The sequence below is a fragment of the Hesperophylax consimilis genome, chromosome 6, assembly GCF_061612785.1.
Source record: "Hesperophylax consimilis isolate HC1 chromosome 6, BYU_Hcon_1.0, whole genome shotgun sequence".
In the NCBI taxonomy this organism is placed as follows: domain Eukaryota; kingdom Metazoa; phylum Arthropoda; class Insecta; order Trichoptera; family Limnephilidae; genus Hesperophylax; species Hesperophylax consimilis.
In genome coordinates this window covers 18391556-18419237 of record NC_142841.1, presented here as the reverse complement: position 1 = coordinate 18419237, position 27682 = coordinate 18391556, and the positions used below count along the sequence as shown (strand labels likewise).

The 27682-nt window shown below is 33.1% G+C and overlaps 1 protein-coding gene and 2 non-coding genes across 8 annotated transcripts in view; 1 reads left to right on the top strand and 2 right to left on the bottom strand.

The window, feature by feature from the left end:
- The window catches only part of LOC149423011 (uncharacterized), a 508308-nt gene that overhangs the window by 309257 nt on the left and 171369 nt on the right, over positions 1-27682 (top strand). The gene's annotated exons all lie outside the window — the stretch shown is intronic.
- LOC149423013 (5S ribosomal RNA) lies at positions 27024-27142 on the bottom strand. The gene has a single exon (XR_016302331.1). It is a non-coding gene; the product is annotated as a 5S ribosomal RNA (ribosomal RNA).
- LOC149423012 (5S ribosomal RNA) lies at positions 27465-27583 on the bottom strand. The gene has a single exon (XR_016302358.1). It is a non-coding gene; the product is annotated as a 5S ribosomal RNA (ribosomal RNA).

Below are 27682 nucleotides of genomic sequence, written 5' to 3'. Positions count from 1 at the left end.
TGGAGTTCAAATCAAACACGCTGATATAAACAATGTGACCAGAACTACAGACCGAAGACTTAATGCTCCGCCAAAAATCCTAGTAAAATTTACAGAAATTAAACTAAAAGAAATCCTTCTATCTAAAAAAAAAGAAATGGACCTTAATTTACTAAAGGATTTGACAAACGAAAAAGTGTACATAGGTGAAGTAATAAGTCCCTACAAAAAAGAGTTGCTTTGGAAAGCAAAGCAACTAGCCAAAGAAAAAAATTATGAATTTGTTTGGATCAAAAATGGGAAAATAATGGTTCGTAAGGGTCATGATCAAAAAATTTTGTACGTAAATCATCTGGACGACCTCGATAAATTAATATAACAAATCACTTACTTGAACACACCAAACTGAAATACCTACTGAGAACATGGATAAGGAAACAATAACTACAAACAAACCAGATGAACTGCTAACTCTTAAAAACAATTTTAATATATTAAATAAAAATATACGAAGTATCAACAAAAACTTCGATGAACTTCAGATACTAATTAAGAATCTAAAAATTAATCTTGATATAATTATCCTCACTGAGTGCTGGATAAAGGATAAATATTCACCCTTGCATATTAATAATTACACCTCATATGCAACCAATTTGAATTACACAAAAAATGATGGTGTGATAGTGTACATTAAAGATGACACTAAAACTGAAGTCAATGAAATAAAATTCCCAAATGCAAACTGTTTGAAAATCAAAGTGGGTGATGAAACCACTATATTAGCTCTGTATCGATCACCAGCTACAACTAATATTAATCAGTTTCTTGAAACGCTTTCTAATGAACTCAATCTTCTAAAAAACAAAAAAAATGTCTTCCTCATCGGAGATATAAATATTGACATACTAGAAAACGGTCATCCAAATAGAACTGATTATCTGCAAACACTGGCCGCCCACGGACTTGAAAGTTTGATAAATAAACCTACGCGTGTTACAAATGACAGCAAATCTTGCATCGACCACATATTCAATAAGACTGTTAGACCAACCAACTCTATCATATTCACCTCTACTATAACCGACCACTATACAACAATTTTATCTATTACAAAAAGAAAATACAAAGATCGCAGCCCTACCCAATTATCGTGCAGAAGACAGAAACCATATGGAATGAAGTAAAACAACAATTAATAAATACAAACTGGATAAACCTACTGGAGAACCTTGATACAAATAGTGCCTGGAGTAAATTCATTGAATATATAACTCATACCATCATGTCAAATACCAAATCAATAGAAAAAAAGATTTCACATAAAAATCAACATCTTAAACCATGGATAACCCAAAGCGTTATAAATTGCATTAGGAAAAGAGATGAACTACACAGGAAAGTTAGATTAAATCCTTGTGATATTTTTATACAACGATATTATAAAAGATACAATAATATTTGCAAAAATGTTGTACGCAATGTCAAAGAAAATTATTATAAGAAAAAAATAGACGAATGTAACAATGACCCACGCAAATTATGGAAGATCATTAGTGAAATTACAAGTGCAAAATCATCCCATAACAAAAACATAGATGAACTAACAATTGAAAATATCCAAATCTCTTTCGAAAAGCATCCGGACAAAATTCTCGAATACGTAAACGAATTTTTTACAAATATAGGGTCAAAATTGGCAAAGCAAATCAGACATCCAAAAACTAGCATTTTACCAGAAGAAAAGGAAAGTATGAACCAGATAGATAAATTAAAGTTAACTAATGTAACCAATACTGAAATCAGAAACGCAATTGCATCCCTCAATGTTAATAAATCATCGGGAAATGATATAATCTCAAATAAAACAATAAAACAACTCCAAAATGAACTGACCTTCCCTTTGACATACTTGGTCAATCTGTCTATATCTACAAATGTATTCCCCTCATGCCTTAAAAAAGCAACAGTAATACCTATACATAAAAGTGGTAACAAAAAATATATATATAACTACCGACCCATAAGTCTCTTAAGCTCCTTTTCAAAAATCTTGGAAACTGTAATGAAGAAGCAAATTGTTCATTTTCTTGAACAAAACAAATTATTATCACCATCCCAATATGGCTTTAGGGAAAATCTAAGCACCAATGATGCCATAGAAAATCTAACAAGCATAGCCATAAAAAACATAGATGAAGGGAAAAAGTGTTTGGCTTTATTCATAGATCTTCAAAAAGCTTTTGACACAATAGACCATAAAATACTACTAACTAAGCTAAAAAATATAGGAATGGCCGAAACAACAATGAACTTATTAGAGTCATATATAACAGGGCGAGAACAACAAGTACAAATTGGCAAACAAAAGAGCAAACTACTATCTTTAAACTATGGCGTCCCTCAAGGAAGTGTACTGGGACCGATCCTATTCATTATCTATATCAACGATTTAACTAACCTTACCATTAAAGGAAACATAATCAGTTTTGCTGATGATACTGTTTTATTATTTCAAGAAGAAAATTGGACGGATACATTTAATGAGGCTGAAAAGGGGCTTAGTGCACTTCAAAATTGGCTTAAAATAAACTCGCTTACCCTTAATATAAGCAAAACAAAATATATAATATTTTCAATAAACGCAAGGAGCCAACCAATAAAATCACTAGAACTAAAACTACACGAATGCCATGGAAATAATATACAATGTTACTGCCCCGTCATCGAAAAAACACAAAACATAAAATATCTCGGAGTAATAATCGACGAAAATCTTAGATGGGACCTACACATCAAAGGTATTACGGAAAAACTCACAAGCCTTATATATTTCTTTAAAAATCTAAGAAACGTATTAAATAAAAAGGATATGAAAAAGGTCTACTACGCATTATGTCATTCTCGAATTGAATATGGAATCATAGGATGGGGATCTGCTACACATACGTACCTACACAACCTGAATACGATTCAAAAAGGAATCATAAAGACCATATTGAAAGTACCAATTAGAACGCCTTCAATTGAAATATTCAATTCCTTTGACGTACCAAATGTACAGCAAATATATGCCAAAAATATATTATTGAAGCTCTTCAAAAATAACAAATCCTCTACTAGACTGTGTATGCATAACACTAGATCGAACAAAAATGATATAAAAAATATTCCAAGTTATAAAACCACATTCGGACAAAGAAACTATACATACTTTGCAACAAAACTCCATAACATCCTTCCCCAAGACATAAAACTAATAAAAAATCCTAATGAATACAAATCATTAATAAAAATATGGCTGAAAGAGGTCAATGAAAAAACCCTAATGAAAACACTAAAAACGATATAGAAGACACTAAAAACGACATAGAAGACACTAAAAACGACATAGAAGACAAATAAACCATATTTAAATAACTTTAGTCCGCCTCGGCACAGGACCCCCTAGTGAGGAGGACTAAGAAATACAATATTTTATACTTAAATTCACCATTATATTTTGTATGTAACAATTATTTTATATAGTCGCTAAAATAAAAAAAAATAAAAAATAAAAAACTGAAATAATAATATTTGGAACCCTCGCCGGGGAAATAAAATAAATAGAATAGTTGGGCAGTGGGCTCAATGAGTTATATAATAAGCTTTGGTGTTTTGAATTTAGTGCTTTCCCAGGATAAAGAAAGCAATTTGGAATTGGGACCGTACCAATAAACTACCGGGTATTTACGATTACCTAAAGCTAAACAATGAGAAGCATCGCTGAAGGGATACGTTATATTTTGCGGTTTGGAACGGATATTGTTTTCCCAACCGCACAGTTAAGTGTACGTTTTGTCGGGGATCGCATTTAACCATGTAGAAATTATAGAAGATGGTAGTTACGAAGAATCCAGTCGATTCTGTGGTGTGCTTTGGTCTTCGTGTACCCGCAGAATAATAATGTATTTTTGTTTTAGTTTAATCTATAAAAATATTTTACCATGAGAAGCATGCTAAAATGAAAGTTTTAATGATGAAATTTTATTCGTTTTTTGTTTACAGTGTTTTAAATATAAATAAAAGTATTTGTGAACTTTTTTTAAGTAAGTATTTTGTTTAGGTAAGTTTACAAAAATTTGATAAAGTTAACAAAATATATAGTTATTTTAACAAAACTACCCATCTCAGTTAGAAAATCTATTCCCGTGTTTGAGATGGGGAGTAGTGCCAATTAAATTTAGTTAAAGTTCTATAATTGTATCTTTATATGCGCCACAATATATATTTTTTTAAATGTGTTTCAAATAAAATGGCGTCTTTTTTGTTAAAAATTTATACTATATTATTAAAAACTCCATGGCTCATGGTGGAAGTTACATTGCGTTGATCTCATCTAAATTTCAGAGCTTACCGATCTACGGGATCTTTCGAAAATAATAGCTAACAATAAAGTAACACTCGGTAAACCAACTTTATTGATATATCGAAGAGATTTATTAAAAAAAATCAATTCTCGCTTACGTTCATTCAGTTACAAAAAAGAAGTCCACATGACAAGCGAATAAATTGTCCGAGACAAATTTTGCAAATAACTAATCCCCTCATTATATTCGAACGGTCTGGCAACAATACTGCATTTATCTACCTATCTGGCAACCTGGTGTTATTGTCCGCGACGCAAGGGTGTTGGCGAATGAAATTTGTACGAAATGCCACCTTTGTTGGAAAAGGTCCGTGATGGGTACAATGTGTAAAGTACAATGCGGCCGTCATTTGTAAATAAAACGCCGTTTTATCAATTATTTAGATCCCAATCTTAATATTATTTGCGGATACGTTTAGATCTACGAGCCTCGATAATAATATGAATTAGTATTCGTAGTATTTTAGATAATAATTGTTATTTGTGACCTTATCGCGTGTTACCATCTTCTGTAAACCTGTGTTATTCAATAATGGGTACCTTCTTTCAAAATTTTAACGTTCATCATTCAAATTCTCGCACTTGTAAAAATATGTAGCAATACCTTTTTGTTTTGCAATAGTAAATTTTGTTGTGTACCTACTGAAGCAAGATTTGTGAGTAATATGTTCTGTTGACCTGATATTTGCATAGTTTTTTTTCTGTTAGGCATTTATTGGTCAAATCTCATGTTGAACTCGGTACATCAACTCCTCATATGTTTGTTCATATTTTTCGATTGCTTAGTAAGAAAAAAAAGTAACAAATGTACATTGTGAATAATAAAACTCATTAAAAAAACAAAAAAAAAATAAAAAAAATTGTTTGAAACCGGTTTGTAACTATAAGTATTTTATTATAACTTTTTGTGTAAAAAAAGCTATGTTGTGCGAAACAATAAGTTTTCATTTCTTACAAAACTTCCACTCTAAAAATATTTGTTCCAGATTCTACGTTATCGAAATAAATTCTCGTCATGCCACTGCATCCTAAACATTGTCATTTTTCATTCATTTTGCTTCTAAAATTGCGCCAGCTTTAAAGTTCAATTTTTACCCACGACGGTCTCCTACGTGATGACATTATCTAACTAAATTACACTGCATTTTTTATTACATAGATTGAAGGTACCTTGCAAACTAAGCAATCTCTTTGCATGATTGCACGTTCTATCTATCCGAACAGTTTATTTTGTTCCTGTGGGAAATTAGTTTAACATTTCTACCAACAGTGCTGAACTGGGACTAAAGTTAAATTTCATATTTCGCGTCATTTTGACTTTCACAATTTTATTGAATAATTTTCTAGTGATTTTACATAATTCATAAATTATTACACAGGATTTTATTCTAAATAGTACTCTTAATGGGAATGACACCGCTTGCTTAAAATATTTGCGTTTACCTATAATTTTCAAGTGCTGTGCAGAATTCACGACGCTAGAGCCCATTCTGTAGAATTTTAGCTGCTTTAGAAAGGTTATAAATTTTCCATTTCATAGATCAGATAAGCCAATGGTAAAAGAAATCGGGAAAGCCCGGCAAACGATCAAGTTGATCAAAAATTGAGTTCAAGAGTCCGATCAACAGAAGAATATGTAACTTTGAGATAGTGTTCAAATGCGAGTATTGTGATAATATATGTCGTGATTGTAGTTAGTAATACGCCTTCCAAGTGAGAGAAAACTGTAACACAATTTGAAAATTGGCATGTTTTAACAATTACGAAAAAATTTTTTTTATGAAATGGCACTGAAATAATACAAATTGAAAATATCTCAAATAATAATTATAATATTTTTTTATTCTTTGTGCTATGCATAAAACCTTGTCTCATAAACATTAGTTTATCATTAAAAAATATATATACACGGTGTCCGGAAACTCGTAGTACAAGCGGGAAACTGGAGAATCTACACCACATGGGGAACCCAAAAAAACATAAAGTTTTTTGATTTGAGCATTTTCAAAAAAAAAAAAAAAACCAAAAAAAAATATTTTTCGGTTATTTTAGGGTTAAAGTTTTTTCTGGTGTTTAGGGTTGAATAAAAGATGTTTTAACCCTGCAGAGCAGAAATATTTTATGATTACACCGGGTTAAATGAAGGGTGATTTCAAAATAATGCTTCAAATCCGAGTTTCTTCATTTGTTTTACTTTCAAATAGTTTTAATTAGTTGGGTACTTTGATCTCCAGTAATAATTTATAAGAATTTGATTAAAAAAAAAAAAAAATCAACTTTAAACTAGATTTACTCGATAACGAAAGCTCAAATAAAAAAAATATATACTACAAAATCGACTCCAAATGTGATGTAGATTCACCAGTTTCCCGCTTGTACTACGAGTTTCCGGATACCCAGTATATAGATGTAAAAAATTTAAAATAAGGGCACTTGAATATTTTTATTATAATTTCTTTTTATAATATTTTTTATGTATTTATTATTTTTAAATGTGTTTATTATTTGTAAATGTATTATAATTTTTATAATAAAACTCTGATAGTACAAGAGTTTTAACAATGACAAAAAAATCTAGTCACGAAACTGCTTCAACTTTGAATGTCTGAATAATTACGCTTGTAATGTGGGTTTCGATAATATCTGCATTCTTGCGCTTTGATATAGCTGCAAATTGCGAGTGATAGCATCACTAGAATGTCTTTACGATGCCATCAAAGGTCTGGGGCGGCCACCATTCGGCGTCAGGCCAAATTCTCAGCGGGGCTAATAAAGACGTGGGGTAACTTAGACGCCACCGGAAACCGGTGACAATAACTCACCGCGAAACCAAATTACGCGGGAGTCTACCCGCCTGTCCCCTTTTAGGGCTGGTCAATCTGTGGCTTTCAAATCAATCATTGGAATTACCTTTCCTTAGGATAATTCAATGAAAAATAATATTCATGGTGCATTTTTGCTTTGAGTTATCACACTTTTTGCTGATTTGCATTTATTTTACTAAATAAAATAAAATATTCATATTACAAAGTATTTCTTAGATTATTTTTATAGGTAATCATTATGGTTTTATACTAGTTATGATGAATGATGCAGGCAGCAGAAAATGATTTTTATTTCCCTTTTAAATCACTAACTAACATAAATATACACGAGAGCTTCACATCAGAATGCTAAGCTTTTTCCTGAAATTATTGACCATTTTAATCATATAGTTTACCTTTCAGATATGCAGATAGTCTTATTATTCATAAAACTTAAGAGATGTTATTTTAAACAAAAAAAATACATTTTATTTGTGTGTTACACTGACAATTATTATTATTTTTACATTAACCCACACTGGACGCCTTTAAGAAAATAATTTTCCACATCTACGAGCCTGTGTCGTATTTTGAGATGCTGTGTGGAGGGTCTTTTTTAATGAAAGGAGGGAGAGGAGTTCTGGGAAGGTATGAGGTTTGGGTAAGAATCAAGGGATCAGTCTGTCCATGAGTAATTGACACAAATGGTTCCATGATAACTCAACACAGGACAATTCAACACACTTTGACACAAAAGTGATATAAAGTCTCTTTTGAAAAAGTGATATAAAGTCATTAGAAACGATGAGATTTTTTTTAACCTAACCTACTTAACCCAGTTAATAATGTTTTTGTTTCACCACTTTCCATGACTTTATAAAACTTTGTAAAGATGTGATGAATTATCATTTTGATGATTTATCCGGTCACCGACATAAATAAATCTCTCCCACTGTGGTCGAGAGATCAGTTGGAAAGGTCAAAGGGTCTTCCCAAACCAGCCTCTCTCTTGATCTGTCACGCCGCGAAACTTGTGGACTTTGTATCATGAACACACCTCACCCGATGAACCCAGGCACCCCGGCTTATTCACCAAACGTCGCGAACCACTAGGGTGACCGTCAGAGGTTTTATTAATCCAATAAATAAAATCTTTCCTGATTTAAAATGTCCTCCATTTATTGACGTGTATAGTGTTATTTCCGAAGTGATCCAAGTTACTTTTAAAACAATTATTTTTCTGCGACTTTCATTTAGGAAGGTTAGTTAATTAATTACCGGTTGGCGATCCCCGCCTCCGCAACTGGCAATGAATGGGTCCAACTAACAAGAGAAAGGTCGCAAAAAAAACACGAAAAAGAAAGACGATTGAACAAAGCGAACATCCTGTCTCCTTCCTGCGAGATTCAACTGTCAGAATCGGCTTTCCTTTATCCCTAAAGCAGACCTGTGCAATTCTGATTTAGCCCAACAGGGACAAAGGGATGTTTAGCCGTCTGATCCGGTCTTTGGATGCATTTCTAGTGCTTTTTTGCGCTAATTATTTTATGTCTTACGACTGTTGGTTATCGTCCTAAAGTATTTTTTTCTGCAGATATTTTAAAGGTTTAATCTGTTTGCGTGATACACCTACGCATAATGCAATATATTATTTTTCAAAAATCGAAAATTAAGGTGATTAGATAGCAAATGGGTCATAATAAGTAATGCATCTACAACCAATATTTCCGCAGAGATCTAGTGGTTTAATTTAAATGTTCCTTGTGATATATTTCTATGATTCATTCTCACAAAATTCTCTAAAATCATATTAATGTAAACAAGCTGACGTGTACTCGGCGTTACTCGAATTTTCTCTGCTTTCTATAAATAAAATATGCGAGTGTTATACATATAAATCTTCTGGAATTTTTTTTCTAAATGATACGGACGCGGATAGCGAATTTCTTTTAGCATAGTACAGATCTGATGATACTGTCTAAACTTGTAATGTTCTTCTATATTTTGTAAAAATTATTGTTTCGCGGGACAACTGTTTCGCTCTTCGCCGAAGGTTCAAACTGTGATGAAAATGTGCTATGTTATTTGACTATTTTATTTGTAAGATCTTTACTTGTTCTACAACCATCACGCCGTTTACTCGCAGAGGCAGGCAGAGAGGAAGGACCGCCAAACAACTCTGTATTGGCACACACTCCTTACCTCATTCACATTCATACATACTCTTATGTGACAATGAATTATTATCACTCTTGACACGGCCCAACTCCAGTATCTGATTCACTTGATCGTGCCATGTCATCTTCTGTCATCCCCTACTTCTTCTACCATTCACATTTTTGTCATATATTCTCCTTACACACCTTTCTTCGTTCATTCATTCTACATGCATAAACTATCTGAACGTCCCTTTCTTAATCTTACTCATTACGCTTACATCAGCCTTGCGTTCTTTGCAGATCTCCACTTTTCTCACACGATAATACATAGTTTATCACACATGCGCCTCAGGGATCTCATTTCGACGGCATTTAGTCTACTTTCCTCTCTACAAGTTCCATCCCTTACTGCCATAAATTCGGATAGGTGCCAGCACTTCATTGTGAACTGCTAGCTTCGCTAATTTATTTATTTTATTAAACTGTCAAACTCAACACGAAAGATGGCTAAGGCAATCATGAGTTAGGAAAATATATTTAGTATAAATTCTATTCATTTTACTATTGTATATGTAACAACAATAATTTAGATGCAAGTATCTAGAAAGCTGTGTGAACATTATACATTGGTTGGTGGTTTCGTAGAAATCAATACTAAACCCACGAAGATCTTTTTGTGAAAGCTATGCGAACATTATACAATGGTTGGTGGTCTCGTAGAACTCCATATTAAACCCACGAAGATGTTTTTGTGAAAGCTATGCGAACATTATACAGTGGTTGGTGGTCTCGTAGAAATCCACATTAAGTCCACGAAGATCTTTTTGTGAAAGCTATGCAAACATTATACAATGGTTGGTGGTCTCGTAGAAATCCATATTAAACCCACGAAGATCTTTTTGTGAAAGCTATGCGAACATTATACAATGGTTGGTGTTCTCGTAGAAATCCATATTAAACCCACGAAGATCTTTTTATGAAAGCTATGCGAACATTATACAAAGGATGGTGGTCTCGTAGAAATCCATATTAAACCCACGAAGATCTTTTTTTAAAGCTATGCGAACATTATACATTGGTTGGTGGTCTCGTAGTAATCCATTTCAAACCTACGAAGATCTTGATGGTTTCCAATAAGAATAAACATAACCTAAGAAAGTTGGAAATTATGCTCACGAATTCTGAGAAGATTCACCTTAAGTTATTCCGCAATGGGTTTAGTTCATAATAACAATGTCAGAAATTAATTAGTTGTGAAGTATCTGGTAGTCAGAATAACAAGTAAACCAACATGTTATATACAACATGGATCATGGAATTGTTTTAAGCTTTGAGGCATTATAAAGAAGACCTTGATGTAACTCGGTTACAATAATTCTATGTCTGCCGGATGTTCCGTCACCTGATGTTTGTCTTTCGTGAAATAAGAAATAAACGTTTTAATAAAAGAAGAATAGCATGGATCACACGAGGACAGTACAATGTTGTCTTGTCCCAGCTCCGGACTTATTATCAAATTGTAAACAGTAGTTTGGAGAATAGGGCAATGAATTATACCCCCACTTTGCGTCGTCGTGTATCCATTTTCGCAGCGTTCCGCGTTTGAACTGAGGTAGAATTGTTGTATTGTGTCATTGTCCCGCCCTGCGTTGATTAGGTTGTTCACGAAACAGAGACAGGACAACATTGTATTGTCTTCTGTATTGTCCTCGTATGATCCTGGCATTACGCACCTTAAAATATTTTCAAGCCATTGGCATATTATAATATTCAACATTGCGTGCCCACATGAAAATATTACAGGTAGCAACATGCATTCTAAGATAATAGATTGGAAACGGAAACAGCAATGCAATGAAAAAAGTATTTGCTGTATTATTGGTGGTTAGTGACGGCCACTACCTTAAAAAACCTTTATTCTTTATTCCTTCACATAAATAAAAATTAGGTACTTCTACAGATTTTCAGTAAAATTACAAGTTTGGTCAAAAAAGCTAAAATATTGTCACGAAATACTTGCCGAACGGTGAGCTATTGCGTCATAAAGTTTGCACAGTTTTTGTTTGCGTCCAACAACAATTTTCAACTAAAGTCATATGTTATAAAATCTTTTTTTATTTTTGAAATATAAAGACAAGATGCTAAATTCTTTCAAGGGAGTAATTTAATCATGAGTGATATTAACTATACGTAAAAAATGAGTAACGTTAATTTATTACGAATCTCTTAAAATTATTGGTAATCTGGTTAAAAAAGGGAATTGCAGGAATTAAGAATAAATTAACAGGTTTCCTGATAAACTTTTAGTAAATTAAAAAATATTATCACATTGTACGTACCTTTGTTCCAAACGTGAAGTTGTTATATTTAGTGGCAAACCATGTGCTTTAGCGTTAACCATATTGGACGTTATTTTTCACATTTTACAATACCCATTGAGGAGCAGCTTTTCACAGATCCACGTCAACAATATTTAAAAACTAATCACATAATATTAACAGCTGACTTGAAAATTGTTTTTTTTTTAAGAAACACTAGCTCTTTATTTATTTGACCATTAAATGGAGTGCATTCCATTGTCCGTTCTTTAATGCATTTGCATGTTCACAATCATAAATGCAGTATCTAGTACAATAAAATAGACTTATGTCGTGTAATAACCATCCGGTGCAGCAGTCACAAAGAAATTTCCAACATTGGACAACAATCACACTACTTACATGGAAATATAATGACAAAGGCTACACTCGCATTAGTTATACAGGGCTCTAATATAATGTGATGCATGTCATGGTACCGAAACAGAAGGTTGGGTTTCTTAACCCGTTGTATGATACTTAACTGTTTTGACGTTTTTCAGTTTAAAAATCTTCCTAGATAGATACACGGAGAAAAATGAGAAAAGGATGTAAATAAGATTTTTAAATCCTTTTAAAAACGGGATAGCCTGCCGTCTCCTAATAAACTTGTCGTATATTCATAATATATCGGAACACGTGTAATACATCTGCGTTTGCCCTGATAATGCACAATGACGAAATTCGAAAATCATAGATTTTTTTATGTGTTCCGACATCGCCATAACACATTCTTGTTTTACTGATAGTTTATTAGGAAACCTGTCAATTCATTCGTTATAGGCCTGCGGTCCCATTTTTAACCGGAATACGAATAATTTGTAGAGTTTCTTAATAAATTAGCAATATTTTATATCAGTAAGTTTTCTCCGTGTAGATAGTACCTGTGCTGATTGAGATTGTGAGAATAGAAAAAATTCTTTGTTCAATATCGTTCGTTGTTTACGCCAATAATGGCTAATTGTTGATTCATAGAGACTTAGTTAACTGGCAATGAATTTTGTTCCCGATCACCCTTTCTTCTCCCCTTGAGACCTCTCCCCCGTGCCCGGGCTTTCAGTCCTAAACCAACAGCCGTGACGCAAAGTGGACATTATATTACCTATAACGCATCGCATATCAATCAGAAAATCGTCACAAACGCATCGCAATAAATAAAATTTGTTAAACCAAAACTATAGTGAAAGTAGCATCCCAACAAGTGAAGGTTCTTCAACGCCCGTTACTACCTTCTACCTTATATTCTTAAACTCATTGCCCAAGTAACGATATCAACATAGAATAATTGATTTGTTTATTAGAAGGTCCACAGCTTGAACATTCGTCAATAGGCCATAAGCATTTGAAAATAAGTTGGGTCAGTTTAATTTGGAAAGAACGCCCTCATTTGTATAAAAAAGCACTATGTTATATAGTTTTATTGAAAATGCTCATTTTAACGTGTATCACAAGCTTTATAAAACGCCACTCATTAATGCCGAAATCCCGAAAGCACAAATTACAAATGACAAATTTCCCGAAGCTCTGAAAACCTGACAAAATACTCGCACATACTACATGTTTATAAAATACCTATTTATAAAGTGATCTGTCTGAGGAATCTAAAATAACTAAAGGGTAAACCCACTTTATAACGATACTATTCCGAGATTTCTCCTGCCACGTTCCTCCCAGGTGTGCCGTATCTTTTTATCTTATGTAACCTCTCATACATGGTTTCACTTAGTTCAAATTTAAAGGGTTAATGTCAGCCACACCTGTGAACATCGAACATCCGCCATTTTGGTACCATGTTGTGACTCAAAACTTCAGCGTTCGCTGCCGCTCATAGTCCTGCCCACTGAAGATTTGGTTTGAACCCCAAATAAAACAAAGTCACATGGAAAAAATTAGGAAAATCTCAGTTCTAAAAAATCACAATTTTTTTATACGGCAAGTTGTGAGATCGATTCCCGAGCATTGTAAACATACTTTAACGTAGATTTTTTGTAATACGGGTTCTGAACGTTAAATTTTATGAGCAAAAAAATCTGAAACTGATCATTTAATTTTTTGTAGATATGCATTGGGGGTGGTGATAGGGGGTTGGATCATAAATTGGAAGCAGGAGCTGATGTCGTCCACGGATTAAATTGACTAGAAACGTAAAGACAATAATTACTTCTTTGGATGGGTAAGAGAACAACCAACAGCCGGCGAAACTTTACACTGTTAAAAATGTGACTGTGCCGGACAATTTTCAATTTCAAAAGTGTTATTTTACAGAACACATGTTCCGACTTTCACGTAACATATTCGTGCATTACTGATAGTGTGCTATGAAACTTGTGAATTCATTCGTTAGAGGCCTGTAGTCCCATTTTTAGAAGGAAAACAAATAACTTTACCAGATTTCTACTAAATTAACAATATTTCATAACAGTAAGTTTTCTCTGTCCATGTTGTTAATGTGTACCTAATGAGTGTTCTTTTTTGTACTTATTTTGATAGATGTTAAATATAAATATATTGACGAATTTTTTTTTTTTTTTTTTTTTTTTTTTTTTTCTTTATTCATGAAATATTAATGTGTACAGTTTTTACATGCTTTTCGACTACCACACTAGACACACGCCCGTATTATGGTAGTCGAAATTGAACGTGTTCTTCTCGTTGGCAGGATTATAATTCACTTGAAGTCCGGACAGCACATTTCCATAAGGCAGATTCTTCACGCCAACGCATTACGCCTGCTACAAGCTAGAAACCATTTGATCCCAAATTATTCAAATCACTTTGCCTCAATTCAAATTGAAGAATGAATGGGTTGTATAATCTTGCCAATAAAGTATACAATTAAATCATAGTTAGTGCCTTCCTGCATTGTAACGATATACAAAATATACACTGAAAATATTTCCCTGCGAGCACGAACGATTGGAACTCTTTTTCATAAAATGAAAATTTCAATGCTTTTGTTGTTAACTACATGGTGCTTTTAAACCTCTCAAAATACCAATATTTTCTTCGCCAATTAACACCCAGATGGGCTTTTACTTAAATCATTTTGTGCATGAAATAACTGACATAACAAATATAAATAAAATAAAAAGAAAAAACGTTAGTTGTTTTATATTTAAAAAAATAAAAAGAGTAGGTACTAACGTATGCAATATATCTAAAAACGAACGAAATGATTATATGTTTTACCTGTATTAATAAAAATATCAATGTCAGGTTAATAACGAAAATTGCGCTTCCTCAGTAGGTAACCCTTCGTATGAAATTATTTTTTTTGATCTGCATTATATATTTTTAAAATCAAATTAAAGTGTTTGTAACTATTAACCAGTGCCAACATAAAAAAATATATGTATTTTATGATCATGACAGTATAATAATGGCTCGGAGGGACGACTGTCACGCATCGTTAATGAATAACCTAGCAGCAATTAAGAACAACAAAATGTATAGTTATTGACATTAAATATTTTTAATTTTTAAACATTTCTGGGTGATTATTACTTGATATATTTTTTTGTGATAATGTATTCAACTATTTCAAAGATAAGTAGAAAATGAAGCTTAAAAAATACAGTGTTTTGTACTTGAAATACAAAAGGAAGTATAATAATTTATTACAGCCGTCAGATTAGCCGAGGAAACAATGAATTGTGATACGATATCTCTGAAATCTCATATGCATTTTAATAGGAAGACCATCGCGTGGGAAGGTTATTTATGATTTGGTTTGCTTTTGTACTAAATATTTATAATAATATTAATGCTCGTATATTTTAAAACATTTTCAATCCAGGTAGTAATAAAAGCTAACAAAACAACTGACATAAAATAGCAATTCGACGTTGTTTTAAATTTACGCACAGTGAATAAATCTTCTGTCGCCGATCGTTTGGATAAAGTTTAAAGGTGAAGTTTTAACCAAACGTCGATATAATTCGTGTTTACTTTGTAGTGAATTATTTATGTTTATTTGTATAAACAAATACAACACAATATGATACAAAGCATAGAAAGCATTCTCCACCAATATTATTTTATTTTGTTTTGAGAACTTCAATTTTTTTTTCAACTTTCTTTAACGTATATGCCGGTAAATTTCGATATTACTGTTCAAAAGAACAGTTCGAATTTTATATATTAATATGCAGTACCGATCCAATTGTTTTATAAAATGTTTGTTTAAATTTGTTTATCTTGCACAAAATTAAGTGGTAGTCTGCTTGCCATAACACGCTCCACTCTAGCATAGCTACTTGGGAAAATCAATAAAATGTTATAAAATAACGATAACACTCTCAAACTCTCGTTTTTAAACATTTTGTTCTCAGAATCTTCAGCATAATCATTTAAACGACATGTTACGAAAGCTATTTTATATTACAATCTGCAAATTGACCTTCAATGTCTACATTCTAAAAAAACACCCCTATAAGAATTAGCATTTTATTTTTATTTTACAAGGTTATTTTTCTTGATTCCTTGGTAATAGTGGTCTATCGAGACCCAGCCTAAACAGGCCACTCTTTCCTTCTCCGTTTCTTCGTCTTCTTCCTCGCTTCTTCTTCTTTGCCGCCACGCACTTTATTATAATGAAATATTTATTTTTCATTGCTAATGCAAACAAACGGAGCTTTCTTAATCCAAAAGCTTAACCCCCAAACGAACTCTGTTTAAAGAATAAACTAGAATAATTAGAATGTGAATTGAAATATCTACTTACTCGGAAAGTCCACAGATTTGCCTTGAAGATTATTTTTTGAATGGATGCGGGTCTGTTTAATTGTCTGCAAACAATATTTTTTCTTACATCAAATATTTGAAAATTGTGAACGTTTTTGCGAAACGATTTATCAAAATGATTTTCCCTAAGGTAACTTACGTCCGGGAATATGATATATACAGGTTGTTAAGATTGGTTTTGTATATTTTTTTCAGATTTTTTCTTAAAAATCAAACAAAATTTATTTCTTACACATTTTTTTTACATTTATCTCACACAGGAGAGACCCTGAGGAAAATAATTTCCCTTTAGGGCCTATGTCATCTTTTAGGATTCTGAATGAAGGATATTTTTTAAGGAAAGGAAGGAGAGGAAGTTCTGGGAAGGTAAAATGTATGTGGGTTGGGTAGGAATCTAGGGATCAGTGTATCCAGGAGTAACGGACATAAGAATATATACCTCAGACTGTGGCGCAAGGCGATGGGTCGAGAGACCAGTTGAAGAGGTTAAAGAGTCTCCCCAAACCAGTCTCTCCCGATCTGGCATGCGACGCTGCTGCTGAACCACACCTCACCCGATGAACTCGGACACCCCTGCTAAGTCACCAAACGTAGCAAACCACTTGGGGTTACTTGTGGCAGAGGTAATGGTTATCCGATAAATGGTTCCCGGGGTGGCGGTACCCAAACCCGCTCCCAAGTTGGGTTCATTACTTCTTCTCAACTTCACACCTTCACTGATCACCCCTCACCCAACCCTAACTGTCCAATGCCTACTGATTTTTTAAAAGTTTGATTGAAAAAAAATGTCACCGGAGACTAAAGTTTCATCTACATTTTTTAGTACAAATAATATCCGGAATCATTGGTTAAAGTAAGTCAAGTACGTCCCTTAACACCCTGTATATAATATGTACATGTAATTTAGGTTCAACATTGCCTATTTGAAAGGGGACGAGCCTTCTTCAAAGAATTCGGGAGTTCCTAACACTGTTTAAAAATAAGTTTTAACTATCATTTATTTAGTTTTATATTTATTTCTCTTTCTAATATTGTTTGACCATAACAATTTCCTTTTCCATCATGTTTTATTATCTCATGCTATACAAAAATCATGTACAACTACCATAATACGGGCATGAGCCCAGTATGGGATTTGAAACACACCAAATTATAATTTTTAAATATTTATAAAATTTAAAAAAAATAAATAAAGGTATTACTATACAATTTATGCAGAGATATAAAATGTAAGGTTTTAAAAAATATATATATTTCTTGATGAGTTACAAAACTCGTTGTAGGACTAGAGGAACCTACAAAACATAGGTGGGAGTTAATAGGCACAATTTTACATTGGTATTTTGATATCAAAATTATAAGTTTCACAAGTTTAAGTAGTTAATTACAAGTTTGATTTATTTTGATTTGAGTGGTTATTTCGCCGTGAAAACATATTTTTTGAGTATGTGGTGAATATCAGTTTGTCGTGTTTAACTTAATTAGTTGGGAAAATATTACCATTTTCATAAAATCATGTTTCTGCAATAAATTCTTGTTCCAAAGGCATACCGACAATTTGCTTTCAGTCCGAGACACGAAATCGTAAGTAACGCCATTACCAACAAACAATTAAAATTAATAAACCGTATTCACATTCACTCATCGTGTGGTCAGCGGCTAGCGGCTAGCGTGCTGGGTATCATGAATAAATAAATACCTCAATGTATTTTCCGAAGCTTAGTAAGAATTTACATCGCAGAGACAGCAAAGGTAATGAACTCCACCAGGCCTCGGTAGCTTAATTTTTAATTTCTATCAAATACATATATGAACGCTTTTTGTGATTGATTTTTTTGCATTTTTAGTCAGAACTTTGAAGGACAACTTTATTTATTTATTTATTAACGCCCTTTTTCTGAGCTTTTACATGAGAATATTAAGAAATATACATTATTCATTGTACATAACTGAATTGCTTCATTAACAACATTTTATATTTTTTTAAACATAAATTGAAGATTTCCACTGACTTGTTATAATTGTTTCCCTCCATTAGTATTCTGGGCGAAGGAGAATACATATGGTAGTTAGTCCCAGAATTTCTGCATTGAAATAAATCCTAACTTCTAGTATTACGTTGTGGAATCCGAAAGCTTATCAATTCTAGCAATACTGGACTATCAATCAAATCTTTTAGAATTTTATATAGAAATACCAAGTCAGTGAAAATTCTTCTGTCTGACAATTTGAGCATATTCATATAATTTATCAGAGTGTTGTAGTTTGCTGGACAAAATTGCTGGAATACCCATTTTAAAATTTATAAAACGTAAGAATTTGTTTTGTATTCTTTCAAAAGCTTGTACATGTATATTATAATGTGGGTTCCAGACAAGAGAATTGTACTCAAGTTGACTTCTTACATTGGCAAAATATAACAATTTAAAACACCTCATATTTTTAAAATTTCTTGTTAGTCTTGTTATAAATCCCAACATTTTTAAGCCCTTATTAGAGATTTCTGTTATGTGGTTATGATGATATATTGTTCAGAATGTTAGTAATGTTGATCGCTTGTTTTAAAATAACACGAACACAAGAGTTAATGTTAATTATTTTTCCGCATTACAGTTATTTGAATTGAATAAAATAATAGCAGGCCAGTGGAAATGCAATAAAATAGGAAGTAATTCCTCAACACCACCTAGAGACGAGGTTATCACGATAACAGGGGTAAGAGGCGGTTACAATTTGGGAGGCGGGTATGGTAACAGTCGCCCGGGAAGCATTTATTGAATAACCAACACCTCTTCCATAGGTCACCCTGTAAGTGATTAGCTACGTTTGGCGACTTAGCAGGGGTGCCCGGGTTCATGGGGTGTGGTTTGTCCGGGTCTTGGCGCCTGATGCGTCTGATGAGATTGGGAGAGACTTGTTGAGGGAGATCTTTTGACATCTCCAGCAGGTCTTTTTTGGAACATTGGGAGAAATGGATTCATATGTCCGTCACTCCTACACACGCTGACCCTCAGGTTCCTACTCACCCCCCATGAAAAATGAATATAACCGGATGTAGGAAAATCCTAAGTTAAAATGTTCGTAGTCTTACGATTTTAATACATTGATTTGATGATAACGATAATTATCTTCTGCCAAACTTTCCAATTACTCACAGTACGTATTAAATTCTTACTTTTTAAACCAACAATTCTACAATAATTAATAAACATGATACTTTTCAATTCTTCCCCGTGATGTATTCGTGGGCTTCGCTTTGAGGAACCCTTACTTGACTCTAAACTCTGTTTCCCGCATTGTATTCAATGCGTCAAGAGAAGTGTGCGTTATTAATATTTAACATTGCCTGCGTAGAATTCCTACATTTCTCTCAGTGCCACCATCTGCCAGAGCACGTAGAAGCCACTTTCAGAAATAATTAATTTACACAAATACGCATGTTAACGCATTTAGCGTTTTCAATCTTAACATATTAAGTCGAAACTAATACTTTGAAAATTCAAATCCATGTTTAAGTTGTATTTGGATTCGTAATCTACAAAAAAAGTAGAAATGCTTAGGAATTCGTAAATTCCTTTGTCAAACACTTAACTGTTTTATTATTTCAATAAGAGATGGGTCACACTCTTCTATTCAAATTTATTGGATATTTCAAGATTCAATTTCTTTAGGTAAATATCAACTTTCACGACTTAAATAAGGTTGGTACTAAGTACTGAGATTGCTGAGACAGTATATTAATATATTTTGTAGAAAGCAATCTCTTTGTTGTTCTAAGTTCTATTTATAAAAAGGCAATATTACATCATAAAAACAACAAATTTATTAAAATATTTTTGCCGTCTACCATATTATCTTTTTTCTAAGCTTCATCGAGGCAGTTTATTATCAACTTACTGATGTGAAATACTGTAATTTATAAAAAATCTGGCAAATTTTGCGTTTTCCTGTTAAAATTTTCCTGGGACTATACAGGCCTATAACGAATGAATTGAAAGAACTTCAAACAAAGTATTCGTCAAAAGCTAATGTTTTATCAAGACAGCGGATCACGTATTTATATAAAAACTGATATTGATATACTGATATTGTCGCATTCCGTCTTGATATTTATTAGTAAAAGAACACGTGTTTTCGATATATTCAGAATGACTAATATTTTATCAGGACGTTGGCATGCTGTCACTTTTTTAACAGGATCGTTTTTATCTGTCTGTAGGTGATAGAGCAGTATGCTACTTGAATTTGGACCGAAAGGTCGAGGGTTGTATAAAAAACCGGAGTGTTTTCAAATAGTTGTAAGAATTATTAAGTATCTATAGAATAATTTTAAATAATGAGTAGTAAACTTTGAATCTCATAAAAGGTTAGATTCTCTTAGTAGATGAGATAGTCTTTATTCCGGATCGAAACGTGTTTGAAATAGTTTGGTATTATCGTGATACACGTAAGGTTATTAGTTACTATGCCGTGTTGCGCATCCTCTTTCTTTAGATAATATTTCTCTAGTTAAAATTACCGCGTTACGCCGAATACCCTTAGAGCCGGTATTTCAGTATAAAATTAGTCCATCTCGTGTGGTTTTCGACGTTTAGTTTTGGTGTAGCCGTAAAGTAACGGATACCATAAATTATTAAGCTAAGCCCCGACGTCTCTATTCATATTGTGGATTTCAGTAATTAGGCGTCCTTGATGCATTTTAGGTCTTGCGAGGACTTTAGGAATAAATCTAAAGTAATGGCAATTGCCGATTTGTCAGGGTGGTCGAGTTTGGTCCTTTAGTTTTGTTCTCCCTTTACCTCAAATGGGAATACGACACTTCCACTGGCTCCGGGCAGTTTGAATTCTTTCTTCAGGTTCACTTTATTCAAATTTCACATAAAACATACAAACAATATTTTAACTCTTCTCTAAAACGTTTAAGAACAAATCAAAAATCTGACACATAGTTTATGTTAAATATTAAGGTAATAAATCGTTTTATGCTAATTCTGTCTCGGTTCCCCACGAGATATGTACATTGGACATGTGTGTGCTTCCATAAGCAGGTGATAAACAAATTGTCCTAGTGACACGTCGCGCAAAACCTAGAAACACCAGTACCCAGCGAATGCTGTTGTATCTCGTGTTTCAACACGGTTTATGCAAATTTACAATAGCCAAGAGATTCATCCACACATAGATTTTAGTCCTTTACTCGCAGAATTGTTAGCAATACTTAATTAGTTTTGATAGTGGATACGTTTGAGCATATTCTGCCTTGTACCCAAATTTTACGTGCATACCTTACGGGGAATCCGACGATGAAGGTATCAGGTATAAGATATTTGTGTTAAAAGTTAAAATATCAAGTTCAAAACTAAAACAGGTCACCTAGGTCCTAGTGGATCTAGTTGGACGCCTAATTATCATACATTTGTGCATGTATGAAATAAAACAGAATGCACTGTGAGGTTCTAATAAATAAATATTAAGCCCCCGCATACTCAATTTCTACCGATTTATAACATTTTTCACAAGTTTCTCGTAAACTCTTAAAGTTTTCAAGTTCAACAAATTTTTTTTTTAAAGATAACGTCTATACATTTGTTATGCCGAAACGTTAATTATATGAAATTCCCTCGATAAATTTTTTACAAAATAAATAAAAACCCGTTTTGTTCTTGAAGTCGAACGTTTTTAAACGCCGTTTGTCAAGCGATTTTAATGCCTATTACCTACAATATAAGGTATACAAAGAATATACACATTTTTGGCTTGTAGCTTCCTCTTAAGATGAAATCTGTAGAAATCTTTGATATGGATTGACTCATATTTCTCTGGCCAGACATAATAAATTACCGGCAGTTGTTGTTAAAATCACCAAACTTGCAATAACTCTTGCCGGCCATAAACCTGATGTCAATTGGACTGTAATAATTTTTATGACTTCCATTGAACGGATATTTTTATTATGTTCAAAGTTCGGTTAGTTTTCGAGGTGGAATAATAAATCTGGTCAGAAATATGAGGTGCTGATGAATTGTGATTTGAAGGAAATTTTTTTGACCGCGTTTACTGCCTTGAGTTTTGAAATTTATCGACATTATTCTTATGACTTCATCCCTGCTTATATTTTCATAGTTGACTTCTTGCAAATAAATTATAATTTTTCACTTGTAGCAAACACTTTGTGGGTATACATAATTATAATAATTAAAATAAAATAACTATTAACCCTGATGAAGGTTCGGGTTGAACTGAAACCGGTTGGTTATAAATATATACAATACAGTTTTATTCAAACAAAGTTATTTTATTTATTAATTAAATAAATAATACGCTGAATTGTCTTTTCATAGTTCAAATTTAGCATTGAATGAATATTTACAATTTTTTAAGCAAACTACTACAATCGTGCAGCAAGCTGATAGAGCTTACTGAAATTATGGGTTACCTTGTTTTCCAGAAAAAAACGATCAAATTTCAAGACGCCAAAGCTTACCGCTCAGATAAACTAATATTAAACAGATCTGTGAATAATTTTTTATTTGTCTGTTTGGTTACGTTTCCCGGGTGTCGGATATTTCGATATGCATATTTCGTTAAGCTAGAGCTGACTGTTTGAGAGTTTTTGCTGCTTTAAATATCACGAGGACGGAGTTATGCTGTATTATAGTTGCAATAAAAACTTAGTTCGTGTTTATATTGCCAGGCAGATAACACTATTTGTATAAATTTTTCAAATCAAACCTTCAACGCTCCCCTAGTATCTGCAACATTCACGTGTGCCGAAAAGCCTTCCTACGTCGTATTAGACATTCTTTCATAAATATTGAAATGCAACCCGATGCCATATTTCCTTTCCGTGTCTGCGCGGCTCTGCAGACGGTAAATTTAATTTTCATTCCTTCGACTGCGCAAAACACAAGACAACCATAAATATTTTTCATATTGACACGGGGGTAAAAAACGTGGGATAGATACTTGGGGATTGTGGGAGTTGGGTGTGGGTGAGAATGGAAGTGGGGGGGAGATCTGCGCGATGCAAATATTGATGCAACAGTGGCGGAGTGATGTTTGCCATCACCCGTTGTGTACACGAAGGGAGTTCCCAAGTGGGTGGCGAATACTTTGCTTTGTGATTGCGGTAACCTTCAGAAAGGATTTACATTTTTTTAACGCTGTCTTTTACACAATTCTTTATCTATCCTAATCTTATCCTGAAGGAAGCGTTTTGCAGGTAGTTTTATTAGAAATAAATACTGTACCGTAAAAGAGTTCTAACTTTTAAAAAAACTGTAATCATAGTGAATCCATTTGGGGAATGCTGTGTTGAAAAACGAGAATACTGGTAGGAAGGCTCGGAGCTTAAAAATTTTGAAGCAACATTTTGATTCTGAATAATGATCTTTCACAGGAGAAATACTGAATGTATCATCCAAATTTGCCTTTTATTAGTTTATTTAATTTCTTATCACTAATGTACGAGTTTATAAATAAATTAAAAAGTATTCACGCCGTATTTCAAACACACGACCCCCATTTCAAAATTTTGTAGACCTTACCGCTCTGCCACGGACGGTCTAATTTTTTTTTCAATCTGTATTCACTAGATGAAACCTAAGAATTACATGAATAAAAGTTTGGTTAAATTTTAATACTCTTAATTAGGGTTGCCAGACGTCCTTTATTTTAAAGGACGTCCTCTATTTCAGACCCAAAAATTGATCTTGTCCTCTAATTTAAAATCTTTAATAGAGGACAATACTTTGTCGTTTAATTTGGAAAAAATAAATGAATCAGCGTGATTTTGCGCGCTGTGATTTCACAGAAAATAGTAATTTCCATTGTTTGCAGCCGCTGACACTGACGAAAGAAATTAAGTTCCAGGATTTGTGCATCATGGTATCAAAACTACAGATACCTAATATTAAGCTTGATGCATTGTATGAAGAGTTCTGTATATTAAAGCCTCTCCTGACGAAAATTATAGACGATAAGAAGTGTGACAATGTTCTTGAAATTTGGATTCAGATTCTCAAATCTACGGATGAAAACAAGAATCTGCTAAAAATAATACAATACGTATTTTCCATCCCCGTTTCTAATGCCCAAGCCGAAAGGATTTTTTCCTTGTGTACGAATACGTGGACCAAAAACCAAAATAAGTTAAATATTGATACTGTAAAAGCAGAACTACAAATAAAGTCGAACTTCAACATGAAATGCAAACAATTTTATAATTTCATTATAGAAAACGAAGAAGCTCTTAGAGCAGCCAAAAGTAATACCAAGTATTAACTTTATTTATTACTTTAAATGCAAAATGACTATTTAAGGTCGTACTACTTACTTGGCTTCGATTAAAATGGTGTATTAACATGGTTTTTTTTATTAATAAATGTAACTACTGATACCATAACAGCATTTTATTAAAAAAATATTTATGTCCTTTATTTTCATCATATGTCCTTTATTTAATCGTATCAAATCCTCTAATTCATAAAACGAGAGCTGGCAACCCTACTATTAATACACTAAATGCTTACAATAAAAACATCAACATCAACTTTCACCAATTTGCCATCAGAATTCACGATTACTAGGCATGTACACATTCATGAGAAATGGCATTTTTGCGTTTATTTTTTTCTCAATGCCCCCATACCGCAAAGGAAATTAAATGCGAATGTTTCATCTTCACGTATCTAAGAAATTTATTTATTGTTATGCTTCTTAGAAAAGCTCTCAAAGGTCATGGAGCGTCGGGATATTGTTTAATATTTATACACTGGCTGCTCACCAATATTAACCACGATACTCCGAGAAAAATAAAACACCATTCAAGAATATTTCCCTACATTTCTACCGAGCTTTTTAAAGAAGTATTTTTTGAACTTCTCAATGGGAAAGTCTTCCATTATTGTAGGAAATCATTTGAAATAAATCCTGTCAATTTCTGTCGAATTCTGAAATATTTTACTTTCAGTATCCTTTGTCCTTTGCAGCATTTTTTCCGAATTAAAATTCAGTCGAGGCAATCATTTCGTTCGATTCCTCCTATAATCGCTTATCAATCCAACCGGAATAATTCCGCGGCTTTCATTTCATTACGTCAAAAGCCACAAATCCGCCGGTGGAGTTTTTAAAAGAAATCAGGTGCAAACACACCGCTCGCTGCGGGAAATACAAAATCTATTATGACAAAGATTTTCATTTACATTTCCCCCGTTCTGAATTCACTTCCCTCCGTTCTGTTTGCTCACACGAAATCCACGCCGACTCGCGAGATTTTTACATGTACAGATTGAAAGCTTTTTACACGGACATATTTTTGTACGGGCGAAAGCGCACGAGGTATTTTTTATTGCTCTTCGCGACTGCTTGCCATTACACTCTAAACCGATAGCATATCCTGCATTCCCGGGAAAGTGAATCTTATTCTGGCTCGCTTTAAGGATTATTATTAAATGCGGGCTTTCGGAAATGGAATAAATTTGTAAGATGAATTGAAGTACTCTTCCGCTGCAAGCAGAGGCGTCCTTCTGATGATGGTATCCTATTTTATTTCATTCAATATCTGACTGTATCCGTTGCATATCAATATAAAGCAGCCGATGCACACCGCAAACCGGCACTGCACAGCGTCTGTGCTATCACCGATCACTTCCCCTCCTCAAATGGTTTGCGCAAATTCGGATTGAGTTGAGGTGTGCCTTCAAGTGTATTTAAATATTTACCCACAGTTGCAATGCATTTCTCTGTGTTGATTTAGTATTTTGAAAGGTAATATCTTTTCAGAAATTCTATTTATTTCCAACACACGTGCATCAGTACACACCTGTAGCGTACATTTACACTTAGAAGTTTTCTATATTGATTTTAAACCATATATTTATTTAATTGTTTACTAGACCATATTATTTATTTATTTATTTATTTGGTACAATATTTTTTACATTTTAAGTTTTCCAGTAATGTAGGCCTCACTGGGTGGCTTGCCCGTGCTGAGGCTTTCATTTTATAATATGAAAATATAATCTACATAATACATTTAAAATTAAAAATACATAATACTCGAACATAATAATATATTTAAAATTAAAAAATAATACATTGAAAATAATCTTGTGTGTTTGTGAGTGATGTATGTTTATATTGGTTTAGTGTGTTACGTGTAGGTTTTTATTTTTGAAGTGAAACTTCTTTACGCGCGTCATGCAATTTCGAGGAGTAAAACCAACTCATGACCGAAACGAAAATGCGGGACCGATTAAAGTTCATTTGATGTAGTAAAAGTTTTGAAGTAAAATATAAATGCTTCTTAGCTCATCTCGACAACTGGCGTTGGTGGTGTAATGGTCAGCATAGTTGCTTTCGAAGCAGTTGATCCGAGTTCGATTCTCGGCCATGGAATATTATTTTTTTGTTTTTAAGGAATTTTTTTTTTTTAATGGTTGACCATAATATCAATCCACTAAGTAATATTTTAGGCCTGTAGCATAATTGAAAAGTTAAAGAATGATATAAAATTTTTTATGATGTTAACGATAAAAAAATGAAAAAAAACATAAAATTAAAATAAAAAATGGGCCAACGGCACGCGGTGTTCCCAAGCGGTCACCCATCCAAGTACTGACCGCGCCCAATGTTGCTTAACTTCGGTGATCGGACGAGAACCGGTGTGTTCAAAATGGTATGGTCGTTGGCAAAAGTTAAACAATATTAATTTCTATTCTACCTGCCAATAAATATATGAAAATTAGTATAAAAAAGCCCTAATAATATTGAAAAAATTAGCAAGGTGTGTGCGAGGTTGATAAAAATAATCATTACATACGCGCTTGAAAAAGATCGTAATTACATTAATAAGTTTGTAGGAATTTTTTTTTTCAATGGTTGACCATAATATCAATCCACTAAGTAATATTTTAGGCCTGTAGCATACTTGAAAAGTTAAAGAATTTTATGATATTATTAATTATAGTAATGATAAAAAAATAAAAAAAACATGAAATTAAAATAAAAAATAGGCCAACGGCACGCGGTGTTCCCAAGCGGTCACCCATCCAAGTACTGACCGCGCCCAATGTTGCTTAACTTCGGTGATCGGACGAGAACCGGTGTGTTCAACATGGTATGGTCGTTGGCAAACGCTAAACAATATTAATTTCTACTCTACCTGCCAATAAATATATGAAAATTAGTATAAAAAAGCCCTAATAATACTGAAAACATTAGCAAGGTGTA